Raw genomic sequence first — 25,538 nt, 5'->3', positions numbered from 1 at the left:
GATGTTATTGATGAGAAAATAAAGAAAGCTTCCTTCAGGAACCTTCTGCTTTAGGAATGAACRCATCCTACTCACTGGGATTTCAGAACCTCCTGGCTTCCCTTTCAGTGACAGTGGGGCAAGACCCCTGGTGACATTATTGCGACAGACTCCTGAGAATCAATGAGTTGTTCCAAGGAGGACTTCAAGATCAATTTTTGAAGTTAGATTTTGCCTTTCCAAACCTCTTTTCCATGTCATAGTGAAAGAATCCTCTGTTGCCTTTAAAAAAGCAATCTATCTGTATAGAGTTGTATATACCATAGAGAAAGTAACTGCTAAAAGAAAAACAGACATGTTAATTTTACCAATAAATACCTAAATACTGCTTAATTTCTCCCTTCCATTTGAGGGACTGCTCTCACACTGACATTTTTTGACCAATGCTAAAAAAAGGAGCAGTGAACATTCATATGCAGCCTCCTCCATCCAGAAACATCCAGCACCTGTATCAGTATGTGTGAAATGCTGGTCTCCTTGAAGTCAGTAGATCAATAGATCACCCATGATCTATTTTTCAGTAAGTCATCTCTTACTGTTCTGCTCTTTTACACTGCTTTCCTTCTAAGAGCACAGAAGATATGAAAAGGTGCATTCTATTAGCAACATTCACTTTAAAACTTCACATTTCACCCTCTTTATAAGGCTCTGCTGCCATCCATTCTCCACTACAAGCTGTTACTTGGACTTCATCTGCCTGTATCCTCACAATAAATCATTTTGACTATCACAATACCTCCTTTGCAAAAAAACAACCAACTAAAAACGACCACAGGTCATCGCGGTCTCTCTTACAAGCATTAGGAAATTAACTTTCAAATGACACCGGTACGGTAGAAAATATAGTTCTGCAGCACATTCTGAATAAACATTCCTGACAATGTAAATTTGTACAACTATTTATTTTACCAACGCACAACAGAAACCCCAAATGAGCGTGAGGTTCCATGAGTGAGACAGGACGTGACGGAGACGTACCATATTTTAGGGATATATTTTAAGAGCTGACTACTGGGGTACATCTGAAATCCTGTTCTTCCTGGTATATAGGAGTCTATCTGCCCTCAAGAGATGTAGAGACTGGAGTAATTCCCTTAACTTAGTGAATAAGCCATTTCTCTGCTACAGCTGGGAGAAGGAAAAAGGAAAGAAAGGAGCAGGGCATGATGCTGACAATTCATGTAATACTCTTAAAAAACAAAGAACAACAAACAAAACCAAGAGCCCCAAACCCCTAGACATACAGACAATGCCAGTAAGTCTATGCACACACACACACATATGAATTAAGCTACACTATATTACATGCTGGGCATGTATAATCAAGCAGGAACAAAATATATGGAAAATAAATAAGATTTTGTATGTTTAAGCAGTTTTTATTTTGCCATTAAAAGATAGAAGCCTTTATAATATTTGGTTCATAAAATGTTAGAACAGTACAACTTTAGCCTGTAAATACTGTGCTCTCTCAAAAATGCATACATCCTGTTTAAATGCATAATTTCCTTTACAGCAGCTTGAATTCAGAGAGACAAATCTGCAAAGTGATTAAAACACAAACTATTTGCTGGCGTCATTAGGAACAAGTTTTCTACAATTCTTAATGCTCTTCAGTTCCTAAATCAATGACATGATAGTACTTACTAAGTTCATCCCTGCTGCACCTTTATTTCTTACAATGTAGCAGGAACAAGTACGACTTGTTATTACTGTGTACAGTGAATGCATTTCTACTAACACTGGAGTTCTTGTCAGCTACATTGAGGCATGTAAAAGTCCAATGTTCGGGCCAGGTTAGTTTCCTACAGCCCTTCACAGGCAGTGGAGACAGACAAATCCACCGAAAGGGCATTTCAACCTGTCCACAGGCTGATGTCTAAAGCAGGTGGGACGGATCGCAGGCGCTGCCTTCTCTCTCCATTAACTCCAAAAAGAGCTGAACCAATCAGCTTAGCAYAGACTGGCAGCTTTAAAACACCAAAAAACCTCATCTACTAGACCTTAAGGAACATCATGTGTATACAAAGCAAAACTTGGGGGGGGAAGTGATGAGAAAAGGTGTTTGTTTGCATGAGAGTGCACAGTATCTAAAATTTGACACCAAAAAAATTATATACCAMGTTCTGCCAATTCTGCAAACCCTTCAGCACGTTTCCTCTTTGAAAGTGAGCAATGCTTGTAAGAAGGCAGCCATGATACTGCTTTTAAGCTATTTTAGTAAGAGTCCTTGACAAGCTTCACATAAAATATTCAGCACCGATGCTTTCAAGTCTACACAATTTAACTTAAAAAGCTGTCTTCAGTCCACATGACAGAAAGGCTAAGTACAAAGGTGGTGTGTGGATTAGATGTTTTCCCTAGCCCTTCCCACTGCCTTTCTAAAGCATGATAGCATTGGACTGCATCCCAAACACAAGCTAAAATTTGAAAACAATTTCTGTTTACAGTTACAATTATTTACTAAAAATTGTAGAAGTTTCACTTTTGAAATGAAATTCTGGCTTTATAGCATGGAGAAGCCAATGTTGCTTATTTCAGAGGGAGTAGGGTTTCACCTCTAATCTTTTGTTGTTRTCTGTATAATGAACTGGTATTTGCTCTATGTAAAGAAGTCAGCAGTTCTTAAAAYGAAACACAGATATTAGGAAATACCTTACACTTCTGTATACATCTGTCTAACTTTCTTCACACTACAGCTGCAATGAAGGACTCTCTGCAGGGATAAAGTGAACGGCATATTCAGACGTTTACAGGCTTGGAAGCTTCACTACATTTTTCTAAGCTATTTAGATACTGTACTAAAGCTGGCATCAAGATAAAAATACGGTTGAGACTCTATGCCATCTCCCGTAATGTAAATCTGCAGTCCTTCATCAGGCAGAATTCCAAGTACAATATTTGAGTTTTTCTTGAGAGGTGTTGTCTGACTAAGATCTTCAGGACTAAGCACTTAATTTAAAGCCTACTGAGATCAATGGAAAAAATTCTAATGGCTTCAATAAGCTTTGGATCCRACTCAGAGGATCACAGTTCGGACGTCATCTAGGGCCTAGAGATGGAAGCAGGCTTTTAGCAAGTTTTCCAAAGAACCTATACAGCCTTTCTGTAGATACTGAAAATACATTTATGACTGAGTGCTTTCAGTATGGATTTTGAAAACAGATTCTCAGTTGAACTGCTCCAATGCTGCTAGCTCAGTATCAAAGCTGTTTTTTCYTCCGATCATCTTAGTTCTCTGAACTTTTTCACATTCATATCCCAAACTACACTAATCCAACATTTTCTTTATTCTTTGTCTCTCTGGAAATTCGATGCCTCTTTTTTGCTTTTTCCTCTCTCATTCTGTACACTAGGGGATTTTCTCCTTGGCAGTGGAACTTCACGATAAAAAACCAAAGACTAATAACATGTTCAACTTCTACTTATGTTATGCAAAGTTATTTTAACTTTTGTTGAACTCAAGCTATAGGAAATGGTGATTTCAAACTGGACTTCATAAATGATACAGCCACTGAAACATTTCCTATATTTTAGACAGTAATTCTATTCTTCCCAAAGAGAAAACGACTGAATTATCAGTCTTTTACTTGCACCATTCATGAAAACAGATAGCACATTTGTAGGTGCTTTTGTAGCACATTTAAAGGTATCACATTATTGAAACCAGTTCCCATAGGGTAACTATCAAGAGATAATTATTTGACAGTTTATTATTATGGCTACAGTAGATTTGTAAGTGCTATGTTTTATAATATGGTACCAAAAGTGGATACATCTTCCTTTATATCCAAACCTGTTTTGGTGCTAGTAGGTTAAAAATCCCTGTAACTCTGCTAGCCTGGTCATACGGACACACAGTGATAAAACAGACATGCTTTTCTTTCCTACATCAGTATTACACTGCCACTACAATTGATTTCCTTGTCCAAAGTCCACTCGGGCTAACCTGCTGATACACAAGAGCTACGTATTTATATATGTAAATATGATTTGTGACTTTCTACTCCTTATAATCTACCATTTACCCTTTAAATGTAAGTTTACTGTCTTATTTTAGCTGGAGAGTACTAGGCATACAAAGCAAGGTCTATAAAGGAACTTTTGTTTGGCTGCAAAACAGATTAGTGCAAGTGAATCTATCTTGGGAGTAACAACAGGTGCTGAGAGGCACAGAGCACCTGCAGGGAGGACCTGTGTCTTCCCATCCCAGATCTGACACTCACTTACAGGGAGTGAAACTTTTGCCCTTCACCGCGATGAGGAGACATCTGCCCCCTCCAATTTAGCCTCTATCAGAATTTAACTGCAGATGACTGCTGACAAAGCATTTCATTTCTCTGTGTTTATATACGTATTGACCAAGCACAATCATTTATTGCAGAATTATTGCAAAACATATTTTATTACTGTTAATAATAGTAAAATACTTGAAATCAATGAAGGTGCAATCGGAACGACCAGACTAGAGTTCTGGATCATACCTTGTTTGCAAAACGTGACCTTCTTTAAAACTAACAAAATTTTTACAAACAATACAAAGTTTTAAACACAAAACTAGAGGCATGTTACCTGATTATCCGTATAAGATCCCCACAGAATAAAGTGTAAATGAAAAGATAGGTAAAAAATTTAGTTTCTGGAACAGACTATCAAGAATGAGCCACTTCTGTACATTTACCAAGTTTGCCCTTTCTTATCAGCTGGATTAAAAAGAATTCACCTGAAGTATTACCATCAGGTGGGGTGAAAGTGCACCTTTAATTTCAAGTGAAAGCATTACCTGAAAGTTATGATGTGAAAATCACAATTTCCCCCCCTAGACTTCAATGCAACTGGAATAACATCTTTCACTCACATCGGTATTTACCTCCTTGTCATTTAATGAGAAAAAAAATCTGCTGTGTCAGATGAAATTTAATTACCTGACATATTATTTCTCTAGAACTGATTACTTCTTCAAAGAACAGTTAAGAACAGTGTCAAAAGGAAAACCTGGACCATTGAACCTATGAAAATCTCTTCTTGAGCTATACTGCAAGCAGTATATCTCTCATATGGTAAGATTTAATTACTCTTGTTGTAGGGCAAACTGCTACAAAAATACGATTATCTAAGATTTTTAACACACAATTCATTATGAAGGCCACTGGTTCAGACAGGTAGGCTGCTTTCACTCTTATCACTTACAAAATGCATTCAGTGTCCAAAAATGCTTTTTTTTCTTTACTGATTGGTTGCTTCTTCTGCAATTTATTTTAAATAATATTCCATGGGTAAGAATATATTGGAATACAAAATTTGAATAATTAACAACTAAAACTAAAATAAAAAGACAGTGGAATGCCATTCAGTCTTCAGAACATTGCTAGCATAAAGCTTTTCTCATATCATGTAACTAAACATAAATCTACACATCATAAAGCAGCTGCATCCCACAGTTCAGTAGAGAGAGCGAGAAAAAAGACTTTACTACACAGACAAGTAGCTGGGCAACATGTATGGCTTCTCTGTTCTCATCAGCAARTTTATCACAAACAAACTTATAGTATAAAGTATTAGATTTACAACAAACAAGTAGAGGAGAAAAATTTATATTTCATTTTTAATTACCTTTTTGATTTTTATATAAAATGGATTTATATTAAATACATTTCTGCTATTTTGGACAGCTAATTATTTTTAACGTTTAGCCTCAACCTGTAACTACCCACATGAGGTCTATGCTTACAATAAAATATTAAAATAATTAATAGCCTAAGAAGTAAGCRTTGTTTAATTGCTCCTAAAGTTATAATTCAAGCCCATGAACTGGCAGAAGTCCCAAATAAGATCTTAGAATCACTCTGTTGAAAAAGATTTTTATAGGATTAGTCTCTTCTTTTGTAACAAAGAGAATATATTTTTTGCGTTAATCTAAACGAGTAGTTCATATTACTGTTCAATTAAAATTAAAAAACAGACTTGGAACTGGAAAAGCAAAGATGCTTTTTTTTCAGATTGCGGGAAGCAAGTGTGGAAGACAAGGTCCATTAGCTCTACAATGTTGAAAAACTAGCTTCACCAGGAACAACAGCTCAATTTAGAAACTATATTTTGTCTAATAAGACATGAGCAAAACTTGCTGTGTTTTTCTCTTTGTGTACTTACTTTTTCTTTGTGTATTTAGCATGCAAGGTAGATTTACTCTACTAAGAAATCAAAAATATTCAGCACATTCATAAAAGAATTCTCATTTACATCTGAAGACTGCTTGACAGAAACCTCAAAAAATAAAGAACATAATTTATCATTTCATAACCAGAAAAWTTTTAAATTAAGACCCTAATGTTTAGTAAATTATATTGTTATTTAAATAAGACTAAATAGTGCAGGGTCTCAAGTTAACAAAATTTAAATATTGCAAATCAATGAAAATCAAAGTTKCAAAGATAATTAAAGTACAAAAGCAAAAAAGATTAAAGCTAATTGTAAAAATCACTTAGACTAACCTACTTTGAAGAAAACACTTTCTTTTACAAAGAGTAATTTCTGCAAGTGGTATCTTTTATTTTTCATCTGCTCCTAAGGCCTTCCCGTAAGTAATATAGGCTACCTAATCTTTCTTCAGTTCCCCTACCRTGCCATCCAATGCTCTGCTTTCCAGTGCATGCCCTCTTTCTACACCTTGCCACTGTTTATCTACCTTATCAGCTCAGGAAGAAATTTCAGCAAAACTCTTCCTCTGGTCACTGATATCTCTGGGAACCAAATCCATTAAGATATTTCTGACCCCTACTCATGCTATTTTAACTGTCTGCTGTACAGGAAGGAACTGATAAAAATAGGATTACAACGCCCTTACAGATGAACTAGCAAGAGGCTTGATTGTGATTGATGCCTGAATAAATATACAATAACAGGCCCTACATTTCAACACAGCTTTGAGAGAAGGCAAAAAGAAGTGTCAGTTTTCACTGCCGAGACTGCAGCATTCTTTTCTCAAATAGCTGGAAAGTGCCCATCCATGCRCGAATCTTCTACAGGATAGCTTAACTTTAAATAAAGAAGGGGGGGTGTAACAAGGACTGAACATTATAGGGTTTGGGGAAGTATAAAGGTGCAATTTTTCCTACGTTTGTTCTGTCCCCTCAAAGTTTGTACAAAAATCTAAATTACTTTGAAGACTAAATTCCTTCTGGGGGTACTCAGCACCAACGCCGGGGCTTTCGGAAACATGAGCAAGAGCCTAACAGCTCTGTGGGGAAAAAAATGGTTGGACCAAGAGTTTGGGGTGCAGAGAGAAAGGCTGGAGCTGATAGGAGTTTGGGTGTTTTGTTTGTTTGGCTAACTGATTAAGACCTTGGGAAAAGAAGTTCTCCTGCAGCTCCCCCCTGCAACGACGATCAATTCTGCCCTCTGTAAYAAGAGGGAACGAACTCCTGCTGGAGCATAAGCTGCTCCCCTGCACCGTCCCCCCAGAGCAGGGCACCCGCAGCTGAGCGGCGAGCCCGCGGCGGGGACGACCGCAGCTCACCGTGACCTCACGTCCTGAACAGGGATCACAGAGGTTCCTCTGCCGCAGAAGTTTACACAGCTCATCGCTGGATTCGGTTATCACCATGAGGGCGCAGTATTTTCAAAGAACTTCAGATGGTTTTTACCAGCTCTGTGGTACCGCAGTGCAGACTGAGGTCCACCTGCCTGTACTCTTTTAATCTTTCTTAATAAACTCCTCATTATTGAGGTGCACTTAACATCCTAAATGGAAATTCCAGGAGGTGCACTGCTTTCCTCTTTTYGGAGCACAGCATTTCAAGTGTCCTGAAATCACACATGACTAGGTCCTATTTCAAGGAAAAGAGCTATATATTCAACAGTATCTCAAATGGACCTTTTCTTATCCCGCAAAAAACAGGCACCTACTCAGCTTTCCAGTGCCATGATCCAGCAAAGTACACAAACTTCAAGGAAGCAAATACTCCCACTGGTTCGTTTGAAATCATTCACGAAAATAACAGTCAGCATGTGTTTAGTACCCTGCCGGATCATGTTGCTAAAATTAAGTAACAGTAATACTTGGCACTTTCACAGTACTTCACAAGCTGAAAACTACTGTCCAAATGACAAGCTGTTAATTAGCTCTCATAATATCCCAGTGAGGTTAAGTATGTAACTAYTGCGAGCCTCATTTTGCAGATGAGGAAATTAAGGCAAAGAACATAGTTACTTCCGGCTAGTCATGCAGTGAAGACAGCGTCAGAGCTGGGACTTTAATTCATACAACTCATTCACAGCCCATATGCTGAACCCCTGTGGCAGCTGGTGGCCTTTTAAATGGACACACAGTTAGCATACCTCACAGCTGCCTGCCAGTTTGCGGTTCTACAAACAAACTTTAAAAATTCTGTATCACTGATTACTACTATTTGCAACAGTTAATAYAGATCAAACACAAAATTTAAACATAATAGACGTATCATTAAAACGTGATCCATACCAACACAGTATCATTCAAGAAACTGTCAGAAGGATCAGGCTCCTTAAAAATGTGTTTTTACTTGGGCGATAACTTCAGTAACTTAATTTCAGAGGCATTTCTGACATTCAGTATGCTGCAGTAGTTTTTTGTGTAGTTGTGGCAGCATCRGAGCCAGGAAACCACCATTCGAGCAGACCTGCAATACACAGAAACTAGCAGAGGTGGACTCCGCTACAGGCAGAGCTGTTAATTTACAGCTGAAAGTCCAAAAGAGATAGCCTACGAGCACTGTAACTCAGCACAGCACAAACYCAAATATTTTGCTAAAAAACAAACATATATGTATTTCCTGGACAACATCCTGGTTCCCAGCACTGCAGAAAATACTAATTTCTGAGACTATCTCTCACGAACTACTGACACCTTTCTAAAACTGTCTCTGTCCTCTATACCAAGAACCTACTACCTGACAGTTCACCTCCTGAATAAACCAAGGTATTGAATCTTCTTATCGACTTACCTTTCTGAAAACTGTGAATCAAAATTTTTTCATACAGTGACCTATGTGAAATTGGCTTCCAGGTATACACAAGTCTAAGTCACATGGATTTCTAACATGACGAACCCCTTAATGGGTTTGTCCTCAAAGATTCAATCCGCTAAAAACATAAGCCAGCTGAATATCACTGTTGTTTCCAGTTCAAAGTCTTCAACGATCTGAAGGAGTAACTCCGTCCCTCCTGTAGTCAAGCACAGACTCYCTACTTCGTGCTCTGGGTGATGAAACAGAAGCTTAACCGCTGTGGAGGAAGTCTGCATTACCGGGCGACACGGCTCAGCTCAGACCCACTGCCACCGTGGCGCTGGGGAACCGCGAGCTGGCAGTATGTTTTTTCCCAGCCTCCCTCCCCTGCCCCAGTTTCAGTGGGTTTTGAACGCTTGCAAGGTTACGTTAAAATCATCGTGTTTAATAAGTCTTTTAATACAGCATCTCGCTGCTTAGTGTCACTGGAGCAGTTGCTCCCTTCTGYAGAGAGAAGTAACAAATCCTGGCGCAGCGACTTCAGCGGCTGCTGAGCGCTGCGCGTGACGCTCGTGCTCTCTGTCTTTGGACTGCGCTACTCTTCCAACCGAACCAACCACAGAGTACCAACAAGTGCTTGCGGCTTACGTTACTACAGTTCTGGATTAGCACAGTCATAAATCAGGACTATGATCCATATTTTAATACCCTTTCTTCTCCCAGTTATTATGACTCAGTTATGGTTTGAACAGCATGCCATTCCAACCAAGCTATGATAAATAAACCCACCACACTTTATAATGTAAAGATCAATTTTCACATTGAGCTTGTAAAACCAAGCCTAACGTACATAAAAGGAAGCTGAAATTTTCCAAGACTGTTTTTATTCAACTGTTGATGACAGAGTTTGCTATTGAAGTTCATACAGATACATACACTGTAAATGGAAAAAGTCATGAAGCAAAAGGTTTTCCTACTGCAATTTAAAATATCTTTGAATTTGAATGGAGTATTAATTCAGTGGACTACTAAGTGCAGGTTAAACTTAAGCAAACACTTAAAGCCTACACATTTCACAAGGATGMAAGTATGCACTTCAAGTTAAGGCAGGAGCTTTTGCTCAATACGAATGTAGTCTTTATGACTACCTTAGGAATACCTGTCAAAAACTGCTTTTTGCCATGTATTTCTGGCAAAGTTGATTCAAATTCAGGAACAGTTTTGGGACCACCAGAGCCACGTTATTTTTCAGCAGATCTAACAGTTGTCAAATGCTGCCTCTGAGTAAGTTAAAGATACAAATACTAACTCACTTTAATTACAGAGTTGCTTTTCCAAACAGGTGAATGGAAGCTCAAATAAAATTACAAAATAACAAAGCTCTGACCATGATTAACTGCTGACAGTTACAGTAATTCTGGAAAGTCAATATATCTTGTCTACACAGTAGTCTGTTCAAACTGTTAAATATTAAGGAAATTTTTCCTGAACTAGAGTACTTTACTTTCTTAAAATCACATCCTGGAGAAGTAGTGAGAAATGTGATGATGATCCACACACTGAATTAAGGAATGATACTGAGAATTATCTTCTACGAAGTCTAAACCCAGCATAGAATAAAGTTACGGTGTAACTTGTTGGGGGGGAGGGGGGAGGATGACGAGGGGAGAGAAAGGAGATGTAATTGCTGGAAGAAAGAATTATAGCTAATCAGCAACTAAGACTGCAAAGTGCTCAAAAACATAGCCCTACTTCWTTACATCTAATTTTTGTAAATATAGTACAAATTCAGTCAGTAGATGAAAAGAATATAGTAGATTGTATGATCCTAGACTTTAGCTAGATGTGTTAAATCTCTTTAAAAAAAATAACTAAAACTGGCTTGCCTGTGAGGGCTATCACATAGGCTAAACAGTGGCCAAAGGGCTATAAGGCAAACGGATGCAGTAGCAAAAGGGAGGTGCTAGTGGATTGCTTCAGGGACTGGTATTAGGATCAGTTTTATTTAACATCTTTATTAATTATCTGGAAGAAGGGGTAAACAGTACATTAATTAAATTCATAGATTTCAGTATAATGAGGTGTTATAAAAATGACAGTGGGAAAAAATTTTTCAAAGGGAGGTTAGAAACACAGAAAGAATAAGAAAATGGGATTCAGTCTGGAAAAATGCAGGCTAATACACCTAAGAAGAAAAGAATAAAATGCAGATCAATGAGAGGAAGAAACCTGAAAGCCGTTAAGCTAAAACAAAAGACCTAAGGGCAGTAGTTGACGGCAAATTACRTATGAGCTTGCAACACGAACAGGAAAAAGAGTAAAATGATTTGAGCTACAGATACAGATGTATCRCATCAAAAGACAACGTCATGCAAGTCTGGACTTCCCACAGAAGCAATGCAACATACAGTTGCCATACTAAATCTGTTTTTCAACTAGCCAAGTATTTCTATTCAACATACATTATGCAAGTGATATCCACGCAGAATACTGTGGTATACTATTCTGAAGACAACCCCCACACCCCAAACATATTAAAAAAATAAAAATAAACAGAAACACGAAAGAGCAAAACAGATAAACCTATAAGGATTACCAAGATTAAATRCGCACAGTAATTGAGACAGGGTGTGAAAGGTAACAGAATAATATACACATCATGGAGGGGAGAAAAACATAAATAAGGAACAATGCAGATTTTTAATAAATGAAACAAATCTGGGGACAATGCAAGTGGAATGTTAGTTCCTGTTAATAACACCTAAAATACTAAGGAAATACCTCCAAAGCAATTAGCCTAAATCTCTTTTCTTCATTTATTAAAAATGAGCAAAACATTCAAAAATATAATGCAGGAAGCAATCCTGCAATGGCAGGATTACTTAATAGGTCTTTTCCATCTCTAATTTCAATGATTCTGCAAGAGATAATAAGCAGAGAGACAACCTTCTACAAAATTAAATCACTCGGAATCAACCAGAGGAGGAAAATTAAATCACAGTAAAGTATTTTCTTCTTCGTAAGCATTAGCATTAATCACATGCAAAAGTAAAATATTAGTTAATTTGATTCTCTGTGCCTTCCAGACTCCGGTCGAAATGAATCAATGCAGGAAGAATGATTTCTCTGATAACTGGGGAAATTATAAAGGGGCAGGAAAAAAAATCAGTAGAAACAGCTGGTGAAAATGAAACAACCAAAAAGGTAATACAGAAAACCCTGTTTAAGGGTCTCTAGCTCTAAATTCATAGTAAGAGCAAAAAATGAAAAACTTCACAATGGTGGCTTTTAAATAGCATTATCCAAAGACAGTTGTAATTGGGAAGAAAAGCACCCTGGGCAGTATAAACCACTAGTAATTTGTTTGTTTAAATGAGTGTTATTATTATTCTGCAAACCTGTGAAAAATGGTTTTATTATATACGGCACTCAAGTCTCCAAACAGTTAGCCCTATATGACACTCTAGAATTACCACAGGGAAAACACCACCACAACCCAGAATCCCACCAACTCCTCCTTAACAGACATAGAAAAAAAAATAATGGATGAGATGAATTTAAAAAACAAGATACATTTTGGAAGCCCTTCTCCTTAACTGCTGCGACGCAGGTTACTTGGGTGCACATGAGCCACTCACTCAGCTCTTCACGTCCGGCTCGTGTCACTGATAAGATACACACCGCAAGAATTACACCTGCAGCGTGGCAGAGGAGGGACGCAGGTACAGCGTTGGCATTTACCTGGGCTCTCCAGCCCACAAAAGGTCAAACTGGACAAAATGTAGCCTAATGAAGCAGTTTGTATCTGGCGCTAGGGCAGCACAAAGCCCTTCAAGCTAGCAGTTAAATCATGGCAGGACGCACCAAGGAGAAATCCTGCTTAAACAACCTGATAGCCTTCTATGATGGAGTGACTGGCTGGGTAGATGAGGGGARAGCAGTGSACGTTGTCTACCTTGACTTCAGCAAGGCTTTTGACACTGTCTCCCATAACATCCTCACAGGCAAGCTCAGGAAGWKTGGGTTAGACGAGTGGACAGTGMRRTGGATTGAGAACTGGCTGAAAGGCAGAGATCAGAGGGTCATCTTCAGTGGCGTGGAGTCTAGCTGGAGGCCTGTGGCTAGTGGAGTTCCCCAGGGCTCAATACTGGGTCCCATCCTGTCCAACTTTTTCATCAATGACCTGGATGAGGGGACGGAGTGCCTCCTCAGCAAGTTTGCTGATGATACCAAGCTGGGAGGAGTGGCTGGCACACCTGAGGGCTGTGCTGCCATTCAGAGAGACCTGGAMAGGCTGGAGAGCTGGGSAGAGAGGAACCTCRTGAGGTTCAACAAGRGCAAGTGCAGAGTCCTGCACCTAGGGACAAATAACCCTAGGCACCAGTACAAGCTGGGGGCTGACCTGCTGGAGAGCASCTCTGCAGAGAAGGACCTGGRAGTGCTGGTGGATGACAAATTGACCATGAGCCAGCAATGTGTCCTTGAGGCCAGGAAGGCCAATGGTCTCCTGGGGTGCATTAGRAAGASTGTTGCCAGCAGGTSGAGGGAGGYGATCCTGCSCCTCTACTCAGCCCTGGGGAGGCCTCATCTCAAGTACYGTGYCCAGYTCTGGGCTCCCCAGTACRAGAGAGACATGGAGCTACTGGRSAGAGCCCAGCGTAGGGCTACAAAGATGATCAGAGGGCTGGAGCACCTGCCCTACGAGGAAAGGCTGCGAGAGCTGGGCCTCTTCRGCCTGGGGAAGAGAAGCCTGAGGGGGGATCTTATCAATGTGTACAAAWACCTTAAGGAAGGGTGTCAAGGGGGACAAAGACAAACTCTTTTCAGTTGTCGCTTGCGACAGGACAAGAGGCAATGGGCAGAAATTGAAGCACAGGAAGTTCCGCCTGAACGTGAGGGGGAATTTCTTCCCTGTGAGAGTGACAGAGCGCTGTAACAGGTTGCCCAGAGAGGTTGTGGAGCCTCCTTCTCTGGAGATCTTCAAGGCCTGCCTGGATGCATCCCTGTCTAACATGCTCTARGTGACCCTGCTGAGCAGGGAGGTTGGACTAGATGATCTCCAGAGGTCCCTTCCAACTTTACTGATTCTATGATTCTATAACAAATCCAGTTCTTATCGTAGCCAAGAATTCAGACGTGGACTTCCCTAGAAGTTGAGCATGGTCCAGGTTTGTGAAGGGTGGTAATTTAAGCTTGTGCACTAGAACGACCGACGCACGCGCCGTGGAAATAAAGAAACCTGGCCATGGCTACAGCAAGAGACAAGCGCAGTAGTCGGCACAAACCCTGCTGCCTCACGGCTGATTTTCTTTCCAGACATACAGCCCTAACTTCTTCAGTTCAGTGAGAGGATTTACTGAGCTGACAAAGAAACATGTAATAAACATACAAAAACTTAAAAAAAAACCCAAACTGCCACAAAAGGAAAAATCCAGAAAACAATAACTAGAGGCCTGTTTTATTTCTTCTGATCTATTTTTAAAATAGATACTTTCCTCCTGCAGGGAGGAAATACTACATTTAATTAGAAGGGTAAATCATTAAGCTCTTATAGTTAGCAATGCTTTATATAGGGAAATTAAATTTCCTTAATTAAATAGTCAAATCTCACCACATACATTGTTTGTTGTTTGAATTTTACAACTACTTCAAATAATGGAAGTTTTACAGCTCTGTTTGTTTATATTCCACCAATTCCTTGATTTGTATGTGTATCAGTAAAAAAATGTCTGCCTTCTACCTACTAAGTAAAAATTACACACTATCTTAAATAACCTTCTGAATGTTGAAAGTGTAGATGCATCTTTAAAACTAGGTGAATGAAGTTAAAAATGTAACTCTTCTTCTTTAATCAAAGCTGGAATTTAGTTTCACAAATTTGGATGTGGCAGGTTCTTCTTACTCAAAACGCGTCTTCACAAGTGCTTCTGCTGTGACAGGATACTTTCTGCAGCTGCTGGCTAGCTTCTATGAGTTTTCTATCAACATGTAGCCACACACATCACTAATTTGAACAAATTTCTATAGGCCTCCAATTATTTTCCCTTGTCTCTTTTTCCCATCCTTCAGCAACACAATCAAGCTCTAAAACGAAGAAAGTGCAGCAGACACGTCACTGATTTCATTGCTGTTTAAGCCAGCCCCCAGCAGCTCTGTGCTGCAGGCTGAGGAGGAAAGCACATTAAGCACTTGCAACACAACATCCAAGCAGACCTGCTTTGCAGCCTGATTAATAGGAACAGCCTCTAAGGACTAATCACAAGTCGAGCTGTTTTGTAGATTAATAGAACAAAGGCACAAGAGAATAGGCAAGGTTACAGGACTGGAATATAAATATGAGAAGGTGTACACTCAGTAGTTGGACTGCCAGCAGTTATCAACTAAAGACACATCTTCATGGCAAGGTCTCACTGTTCAGTATTGCAGCAGCTCACGTCCAGATGGACAACCAGAAAGGGCATCTGAGAATGTTTTGTCTATATTTTAACTCCAAAATTTAAGATAACAAAACAAAATCTTTCTCTGAAACAAAGTATACTTTCATCGCACTTAAAGTATCACTTCAAATTTCTGTTGAGGTTAACCGATTACAGCATTTGGAAGGACTACGCTTTCCAGTTGTGCATGCATAGACAGACGAGCAAATACAACATAGGCATACAACGAATGACTACTTCTCCAAACACTGCTGCCATTGCAATATGGCAGCAGATGCTAAGACCCAGCACAGTTTCCACACAGCCTATCCGAGCCTGAGAGCAAGTGTCCCGTCCTGCCGCACCATCCCAGCCAGCTGCTTCTGCTGCCCCGAGCAGGATGCCACCTTGTCAGGAGAAGGAATTAAGATCTCAGACAGAGGAAAGTTCTACAGATAAATTCTTTGGAGACAAAATGCAATGTAACACACATTTTTCCATTACCTAGATTTTTGCAATGTTATACAATAACTTAAAGGTATGCGTAAACTATGTGCAGTGTTTATACAAATACTGTGGAGAAAATAACATAAATATCTTTTTTATGCCCCTGAGAAAAGCATACTTCCCTGCTTCTGAAAGTACTGTACTTACTAGCTGTAACAGAAAAATTTGAAAAGATAGGGAACACAAAATACCGATTCTGTGTCTACTTCAGAGTTCTACAGGAAGAACAGGTACAAATTAGAGTGTTTCATTAAAAATGTGGAATCYGTTGTGTACATTCCTAAATGAACTACAAAACTTCTTTTAACATCAAGTAGGCCATCCTTTATTTTTCCAAGTATCTCTTATCTACAGAAAGATTAAACAAGGGGCTAAACTCTACCATAGTGATTTATACATGCTTTCTTTCCATGTTTTCCAATCTTTCCCAAAAACTCCACCTCTTCCGGAGCTATATATACAGGAACACAAGCAGTGTTATTCTTGAACCTTATAAATCTAGTTTATTAAACCAGGTTTTCAGGTAAGTGGTATTTTCTTGGTTTTTCAACAAACATTAAAACTGTGTCATATCCACAAACAGAAGATAAAGACAAATGTACTAAGAACCTAGAACCAAATTCAGATGCACATAATCCTCGGTTATGGYATACTGGTGCAGCCTGCATTGAAAACGGAAACCCTTTAGGAGCACAGTTTTCAGCCTTTCTCCTACGTTTTTCTGCAATGTAGATAATGGAAGTGTCCCAAGCAGCCCAGATGGAACACCAAGAGGTGTTAAAGAGAACACCTTTCTGGCAGTTTCTTTTTATTACATTCCCAGTTTTGGAAACAACATGCATTAAAATCTGTGCCAGGAAAAGGATATTGAAAGATTCATCCTTCTTATATAAAAAGCATACCTTCGAGGAGAAACACAATCTGTAAGTATCTTCTTTGAGTACCAACTCATAAACTTTGTCAACAGGGCAATACAGTCAGCAGCTACCAATATAATCTTTTTTTACTGAGATACTCTGATTCATATGTGTACAGAAATAAACTGACTTCTAAGGAGCGAGGCCATACTACTTTCTTATCAGTCCTATCCATTCAGTGAATACTGCTRAAGCACCTAAATGGAAGAAGAGGACTCTCCGGAAACAGAAGACAAACCGGCAGATATTGCAGATACAGCAGTCAGAACATTACATGCAAATTAATGGGCAAAAACCATGATGACACATCTCTCAAACAAGATCTCAAGTACCTCTAGCACCTCACAAATCCTCTACCACATAGTCTTCAGGAGAGTCAAAACACTTGGTATCAGATATGAGAACTATTTTTCCTGGTTGAGGTAGTCATAAATATACTAACCACTAGTTCATTTTCTAGGAAGCACTATTACCCAAGCATGGGGTTCCCAAGCATGGCATGTGCGTCACCACGAAAGGCAAATAGGGAAGCAAGTATGTTAAAGGGCACTGGGCTGTTTACACTGAATTCTTCATCCAAAACACTGAAGGAGAGGAACAAAGCACAGTTACTGGCTGTCAACTCCCAGGTGCACCACACACACAGGCTGTAAAACGATGCCCCTGTWTGTGCATCATTATAGCCTGTACTGTAACCTATTCTTGTGATTATTTATATATCGTTGTATCTGGAGGACAGTCAGACAATAAACATCCAACAAATTTTTCTGAGTGTCTCTGTTAATGCCGCTGAATGTATGTTAAAGGACGACTGTGCTACAGCAAAATTGGCCAAATTATAGTTTTGCATCCACACAGGTAGTCAAGCTGGTACAGCTCACCTGTTGGGGCTATGTCGTAAAATCCAGGCAGTGCTAGAACAGGCACTTTTGGATAACCCAGAACAACTGACAGAGGAGGAAGCAAGGCATCACAGCTAGAAGCCTTCTGTAAGGGTACACACTATCCAGACACATCCATGAAGGCATGGCGATAAGCTGTTATCATTGCCTGCTTGTGAACTTTATAGCTTAAGCTTTCTCTCCAATATGCATCGTACACAAAACACAGCTGTCAGCTATATGAACATTTTGCTGCTTAACTAGTACAGTCAGAAATACTGGCAATGCCTATACTTTGGATATGCAAATGAACTAAAATATAGACTAGCACTTCAACATTTTAGAGGTGGTAAATACCCACTAGCCTCATTGATTTTCAACTGAAACCATGAGTGTTGAACACTTCTTAAGTTAGGTGCCAAATCTACACTGTACTGCAAAAACTTCCAAGAAAATGTGATGAATTTAGCTGTCATTCTTGACCTTCTATGCTCAAATTCACAATCACATTCTTTTAGTTGAAATATTTGTGCAATTTTTTGCTTTATTTCATAGTCTCTGTGAATTACATTAAATATCTTAGATACATGTCAGGTTGAAGTTAGCATTCTGATCAATAAGTATTAGATAAATATGACTCAAATCATCTTGAAAATAGTTCTGAGAAATCTTATCTCTCAATGGGAGCTCACAGAATTTAGTCACTTGTTATATGATTGACTTGTTGCACTAAATCCATATACACTTCTTATAACTTAATTTGTTCCATTTCTATTGAATTTTACTATCATCAAAACACATGAATCTTACCATTATTTCTATCTGAGACACTGTAAACCCTTCCATTTTTTCCATACTGCTCCTGAACAGATGGACTATGAAACAAACCACCCGTAGACTATGCGCAGCGTTTTCACCTTCCTGTTTCCTCCAGGCAGTACACAGGGCAAGACCTACCTCTTATTCTTTTACAATCTCATTCATTTCATGGATGTCAAGTACAGGGGATACTTTTAAGTGTAAAATGCATTTGAAAGTATCCCCTACATTTCCAATTACAACTTAATTCTGCAAAGCTCTTAATATGTATATCTACATTTAACTGATAACTACATATTTATCTAAACCTTTTTACCAAGCTCACTGGCTCAGTGAAACTACTCATGCCTCAAATTCAGCACATTTAAGTACCTTGCTGAGGTGGGGGTTTTGGTTACATTTTTCCAGTATGGGTTAACACTCATACCCTGAAATTATCTCCTCATGTAGTCTCTTCTGACTTAGGATCACAGCTCCTGACTTCAAAATGATTCATTCATCCAGCACTTCTAAACTGGCAGCACTACTGACTGTCAGCTGCATTAGTTGATGGTCTGGGTCTAAACATCCTGTGGAAATACATATACCCTTCTGTGCATCGGACTTGATGGTTCTCATTCTTCTACTTCTGCTTTTACTGCCCTTGGGTAGCTAGCCTCTCCTTAAAACAAAGTCTTGGTCTCCCACTTGGTTCTTTGCTGAAGCCCCAATTTCTCTGGTTCAACTGCTCCTCCCGGAGGACCTTCAGTCTCACAGTGCTCTGTGCCTCAACAGCCTGGTCTTGGCTCATGCTTCCTCCTGTATTCTTCTGCAGCCTGTTTGCCAACACTCGAAGCACTCAGCTGATCCCTACTTCTCTCCTTCCTGCTTAGGTTACATCACATAAGGGCAAGGAAGGAAAGAAAGCAAGGGAACTTGAAGAACACCATCCAATGTGGAGAACAGGACACAAAATCTGTTTTCAATATAGCTTGTCAAAGCCCAAACCCGTTCCTTACTTTTCCATTTTCTAACAGTGGCTGTCCTCAAGTAAAAGTCTTTCAGTTAACCTGAACAGCATGGTATTTTAAGTTTGTCTTTCCTCCCCCCCCCTGCCCCAGATCCTCATAAAGGAGTATGGCACACATGCAGGCAGAAGAAAATGGAGAAGAGAGAGTCAGGAAGTGCAGAAGCCAAACAAAAGTACCAACAGGTGTTGAACGAACAGAGTTCAATATCACAAGCAACAGACTATTTCCACATTGTGGTTAACTCCTTCCTTCCTCCCTCCTTCGCCCAAGTCCCATTCTTTAAGGATATTCAGTTTGCCTCCCACAATAAAGCCTATAGAAGTTCACTTGAAAATTCCAGGATTTTTGTAATATTCTAGGTAATCCTTACTCTTCCTGACTTCTTGTTGGGTGCAAATGCCTTCAAGACTGCTCAGTCAGAAACTACACCCTGCATCACTGTGTACAAATACCACATGGACCACTGCGTACTGCAATGCTCAGCAAAAGGAAAGCAATCATCATGTTCCCAGAGAGCTGGCAAATGAAGAAAAACAATTCTGAGAACATGCACACATAATTTGTGGGTTTCATAAGCACAACTTAATTTCAAAATGACTATGTTCTTTTGCAGCCAGCTTCCACATATGAACAGGAAACCACCGTAATCAATTAGCCCCTGAACACTACAGCTAATGCTCACTCTGATTCTCCTTCTTTTCTGCAGCACTCACTGAACTCAAGCAAAATAGTGCAGGAATTAGGGACATGTGGCATGTTATCTCAATCATTTCAACATCCAATGAACCAAGGAGTTCAAATCCCTGATTCTACATTAGGAAAAATTCAAAGGAGTAAGAAGAGYTGTCTTTTTGTGTGTTTAACTAGCTAGACTTCCATCTATAAACAGACACAGTTTGTGTGTTAAACTAGTAATGCATACTCTACAAGCTCTTACTCCTTTTGAAGTCATGCCTGAATGAAAGCAAGACTTCATGACTTGTTCCAGTGCTGAGACGCAGAGTTTTCCAAAAGAATTGGCTAGGACAGGTTAGCATCACCACTTAAGAGTCACTTATGCGATAATATATCTAAATCACAAGCATTCCACTATCTCACCTTCTTAAAAAGAGAGAAAGAGTGAAAGAAGGAGGAAAAAAAGAATAAAGTGTTTTAAAGTAAACCRGAACATTTTTAATTTAGAAGTGAATCTGATGTCAATGAGACTGAAGAGAAATCAGTGACATTYCCATAAAAGGTAAAAAATGTAAACAGAGCTGCAATTCTAGACATGGAAGAATATATTCTTTGATCTTAAAAAGAGAGAGCTGAAGGACAAATGCCAAGAAAAATGAAACAGAAGCCTGCAGCACCTTTAAACACAACCATGCTACCGCAGCAGCGTGTTTGTTTAACACACAGACAGAAGACTTCAGTCTTTGCCAACACTTTTCTCAATTGCTGACTTTACTGAATAAATGCCGGAATTCCTGAAAACCTAGTACAACACCAATATTCTTTTCCAATCTCCCTCTGGTTTCCTTACTGCTAAATACCAATGAAAAACATTGCTGCTGAGTAGTGCAATTTCTGTTACTCCCTTTTTTAGGCACAAGTTAATTGCCAACTAAGACTATGAAAATAAAAGAAATGAGATCCATTCTAACCCATCAGTATATCTGAATCCTATCATGCGAGTTGCCAATTGGTTTTCCAGTCCTCACACTCTATCTTCTGTTAATTTGCTCGCTATTTCAAAAACTTGAAGACTGTCAGCAAAATCCACGATGCATTACAAAACTTATAATTGAAAGGAAAAAAAAAAAACATCTGATGCCTTTCTGACAGGGTAAACAAGGTCTGAAAACACTGATCAGAATAAGGGAGACACACTAACTTATAGCTACTTGTATTAAAACAAATTGCAAATGAAGTAGAGAAAGTAACAGAGTTATTGAAATTCACACAAAATTAGGCAGAATCACTTGATTAAACCCCCAAATTTACACTGGATTAGAAACAAAGGGAAAAAAGTTGCAAAACCCATTATTTTTGGAGAGATGACTGAACCTCTCTGTGCTTTCTTAAGGTTGCCTTATCTACGCCAATTAAAATTTTGCTTCTGAAAAAAGAGTTAAGGCACTTCCTCTAGAGTTACTAAAAAAAGCAAATGAAAGCCTCGGCTTCTCAGAGGTGAGCGATAGTGAGCCGTTTGTTCTTGACCTCTGGATCACCCCACACATCAAATTCTTGGACATAGGAAAAACCCACTAGTATTCATTAAAAACAACTGGGAGGCCAGCTTTGTGCTTCTGTTCCTGAGACCTGAGCAAGCTACAACTTGACAAATGTGCAGGATATTGCTGAACAATGCTGCTGTTCCTGTCAGGAGGGAAAAGCTTTATTCCCAGCTTCATTCAGGATGGATTGATTTTAATCACAATGATGCAAATCACAGATTTTAGCCATTATTTAAATAATCAAATTTAATCTCCTCTTTCTGTTGTGCTTTTCAGTTTCTTCCGTAAGGTTAATTTTAATTAACCATTAAAATGCACTGATTTATACCAAATCCAGGTTTTATGTAAATTTTAAACATTTTCACTCTTCAGGAAGATTTATCTATCTACAGTTATTTAAACCAACATATAGGTTGAGTCTCTTCAGTTTTACTTTTCATTCTGCTAGATATGGGTGGATGTTGCCCTTATATTTTAATAGATTAAAAAAATAAAAAAAGGTAAATGAACTTTACTTACTATTTTATACTTACAGTTTGTGACATTTTTGTCTCTTTCTTACGGAAAGTAAAATTTAAAATCCATAAATAATCCATAATAAATTTCATAAATTTATTCATGAAATAAATTGCCATAAATTGCTAGACACACAAAATATCAKAATACTTTCATGTTTCAATTTTTACTCTTTTTCTTTTTCAAACAAAACAAAAGCCACCTGAAGAGCTTACTGAACAACAGAACAGAACAAAATAGAGAAAATATTATCCCCGCATCAWTGTTTCTCTCAAAACCTTATTTAAACAAATTCTGGCTTCAGTTAACTGCAGTTCTCTGGTGGTTTGAATGCTTTTAAAGCTCCATCAGAAAACAGACATTACTGGAATATTTTTATTCAAACATCTGTAATATGCTATAGTAAATTAAGTTCTTATTATGGATGAACAGTTTCAAATATAAATATGTGTATTTTAAAATAAAATACTTAAATTTAAATAAAATTTGCACTGGCTCACATGTGCTCATTAACTGAAGAGCTACAGTAATAGCAGATCCCCGCTCCTTACCCTTCTACAGATACATCAGTATACGAGTTACAGCTCTACATGCTGAATAAAGGAAATTTTAAGATTTAAAAATTCATATATCCCTTACTGTTTGTATTGTTCGTTCTATTCAGGACAAACCTGGCTTCTTCATCTCAAATTTCCAAAGGAGAAAACRTCTCCGTTGCAGCCTTTAAGAGTTTGGACTGCATAAACTGTCAATTATTTCTCCAACAAACGAGCTGGGTTCACAGGGCAAAGGCAGAAGGAAGAGAAAGGAGGGACATGTTTTTATGGATTGTTATCTATAGACTAGATGGAAAATCTTCAGCCATTTTATTCCTTCAAGGTACATAAAAGAATTTCCGAGTGAAGGTGTGAAAATGTCAGTTAGATTCTCCACCTCTGAAAGTGAGTGGAGCTCAGAGCATGATTCATGTCCCACCCTTGCTCTTTCCTCTCTTAGGGGCTGGCATTCTGCTTTCAACTCCTCGCCAGCTAATGCCATTTAATACTCTTAGACCTATCAGGCTAAATTCAAATTTTCTGCTCCTCAGAGGCTGTTGATATGCACCACTGCACACTCCAATTGCAAATACACGTGAATGCTCCTGTGCATTGCACGTTATTTTCTACATACAAATTCTACTAAATTGTAAGTTAGGAGGCACTACTTCAATTCTCTTAAGTCTTTAGAAAGCCTTCAGATGTACCAAGAGTAATAACAGGTAATGAATATAGACTGATATTTCTTTTCTGTAGCTACACTGAGCTAGCAATTTACATTTTCTAAATAGGTAGATGACTTATAGCCAGTTTTCGCAGTCTTCCGGCGATTACTTCTCAGAAACCTCTGACAGGCTGAAACCCCTGAATCACAGCTGTTATTCTTTGTTTGATCCCTCTTTTTAAATTAAAACCAGTAGCTTTATCAGCAAATGAGAATTTTTTCCCCTCTGGAAATACTTACAACAATGCACATAAATTGAACTTGCCAACTTATTTCATTTTAGGGTTCAAGCATTTTCTGGGTTAATGACCCGACTTCTGCTTTTTTTAAAAAATCCTAATTGAGGTAAGGATGCCACAAACACAGACAAAACCCCCACAATTTCCCTTTCTTTAGGGTAATCTGAAGATTTATAGTAGCAGAGTGAGATGTGTTTGGAGGGGAAGAAGGAAAAAACTGGAGGTGCTAACAGGCTTGCCTGATCATTCTGTCTTAACTTCCACACACAGGTCAGAACTGGGACAGATTTTTCCAGTATGACATGACTTTTCCTTCCTTTCAAGGACCAACTAAAATGCAGCCAACTAGCTTAATTTTCRCATTTTCCAGGAAGCATTATAAAAGCACAGGTGAAATGAATATAGTACATCACTGTCCTCCAAACCCAGACTGATCTACTGATATGAAAAGCTGTGTTCAAAATTACAGCCTCATCTCCATTCCCTATCACCAGTTGCTCAAAACATGGTTCTACAACAAGTTTTCCACAAATGAATCATCTTCCAAGAGAAACAAAAGTTTACTCTTGGTTGGAGTCAAACTTTACTTTCTAGCATCTATCATTTATCTCCCATTGATCAGGAACTGGAAAAAGAAACAGTTACTAATGGATTACAGGGAATAATTAAGATTTGTCTTCCACAGCAAGGTCAGATAATGTATGCCACTCATTTCTTGTGATTAAAAGCAACTCTGTTCCTTGATACAGTGTCCCTTAATACTTCCAGTCAAAGATCCTAATTTCATGTGTATACCTGCAAAATGAAAGAACTTCTAGATGCAGCTGGAGACAAAAGGGTAACAGATTGCTATTATGGATCTGGGATACAAAAGGAAAAGAAAAACCAGTACATTTTTCCAGCAGAGATAAATATCAGTGCCTAAGACRGGTTCTCCATTTCAGAATACCAAGTTCCAGAAGAACACATTTCCCAAGACCTAGATTCCAGGTTATCCTCCAGATTTCTTCAGCAGCACTGCAATAGTAGTTTAGGTAAATCTGTCCTAAATAAGTTTGAAAAAATGCCTACTAATTGTAAATATCACTGGATGCTGCAAACTGCAAGCTCTCTGTCTCATCTGTCTCTGTGCATACACATGAAAGAAGCTGAATACAATCTTAATCTTAGCAGCCCACCTTCTAGCGTACACAGATGCTCACCTTGCAGCATCAGTCTCAAATCCACTTTACACTACCCAAGGATCTGTAGGTACCTGTGTTCTTCAGTGAGTTATATACTCTTACATCATAAAGATTACTTTCAAAGGTCTTTAAGAGATGGTTCTTAACCTGAATAAAGACAATCTTTCCCAATTAGCTGATATCGCAGAATTTAGCGTATTTCTTTTAGCTACGCAATTTAAAGGATTTAAGCTGCAAGATAAAGGCTATGATTTTTAAGTAAGAAAAATCAGAGTGCTAGATACAGAGTTAGATTGTTGTTTGATTGTGTGTGTGTGAAAGTGCACTTACATTACAAAAATACCCACTGTCAAAAGCGTATTGATGTATAAACCACCAGAGTCTGCGACCTAAGTGAACAGACAGAAGAGATGAGAGGAAGGGAAGTGTGAGAAAGGGGAAAATTTCTCATGTCTATTGGTCCCATTCTTTAGTTCAAACCCTGCCCTTCCCCCTCCTCTGCCACTTACACATTTAAAACAAGCCTGACATCAAAAAGATTAAGTTA

General features: G+C 38.7%; 1 protein-coding gene across 1 annotated transcript in view; it reads right to left on the bottom strand.

Annotated features, from left to right (window-relative positions):
- MPPED2 (metallophosphoesterase domain containing 2) overlaps positions 1 to 25,538 on the bottom strand; it is a 102,180-nt gene that overhangs the window by 20,357 nt on the left and 56,285 nt on the right. The gene's annotated exons all lie outside the window — the stretch shown is intronic.

Source organism: Rhea americana, unplaced genomic scaffold (genome assembly GCF_003343005.1).
Source record: "Rhea americana isolate MKP2758 unplaced genomic scaffold, rheAme1 scaffold_17, whole genome shotgun sequence".
NCBI lineage: Eukaryota > Metazoa > Chordata > Aves > Rheiformes > Rheidae > Rhea > Rhea americana.
This window is presented reverse-complemented; position numbering and strand designations above follow the sequence as displayed.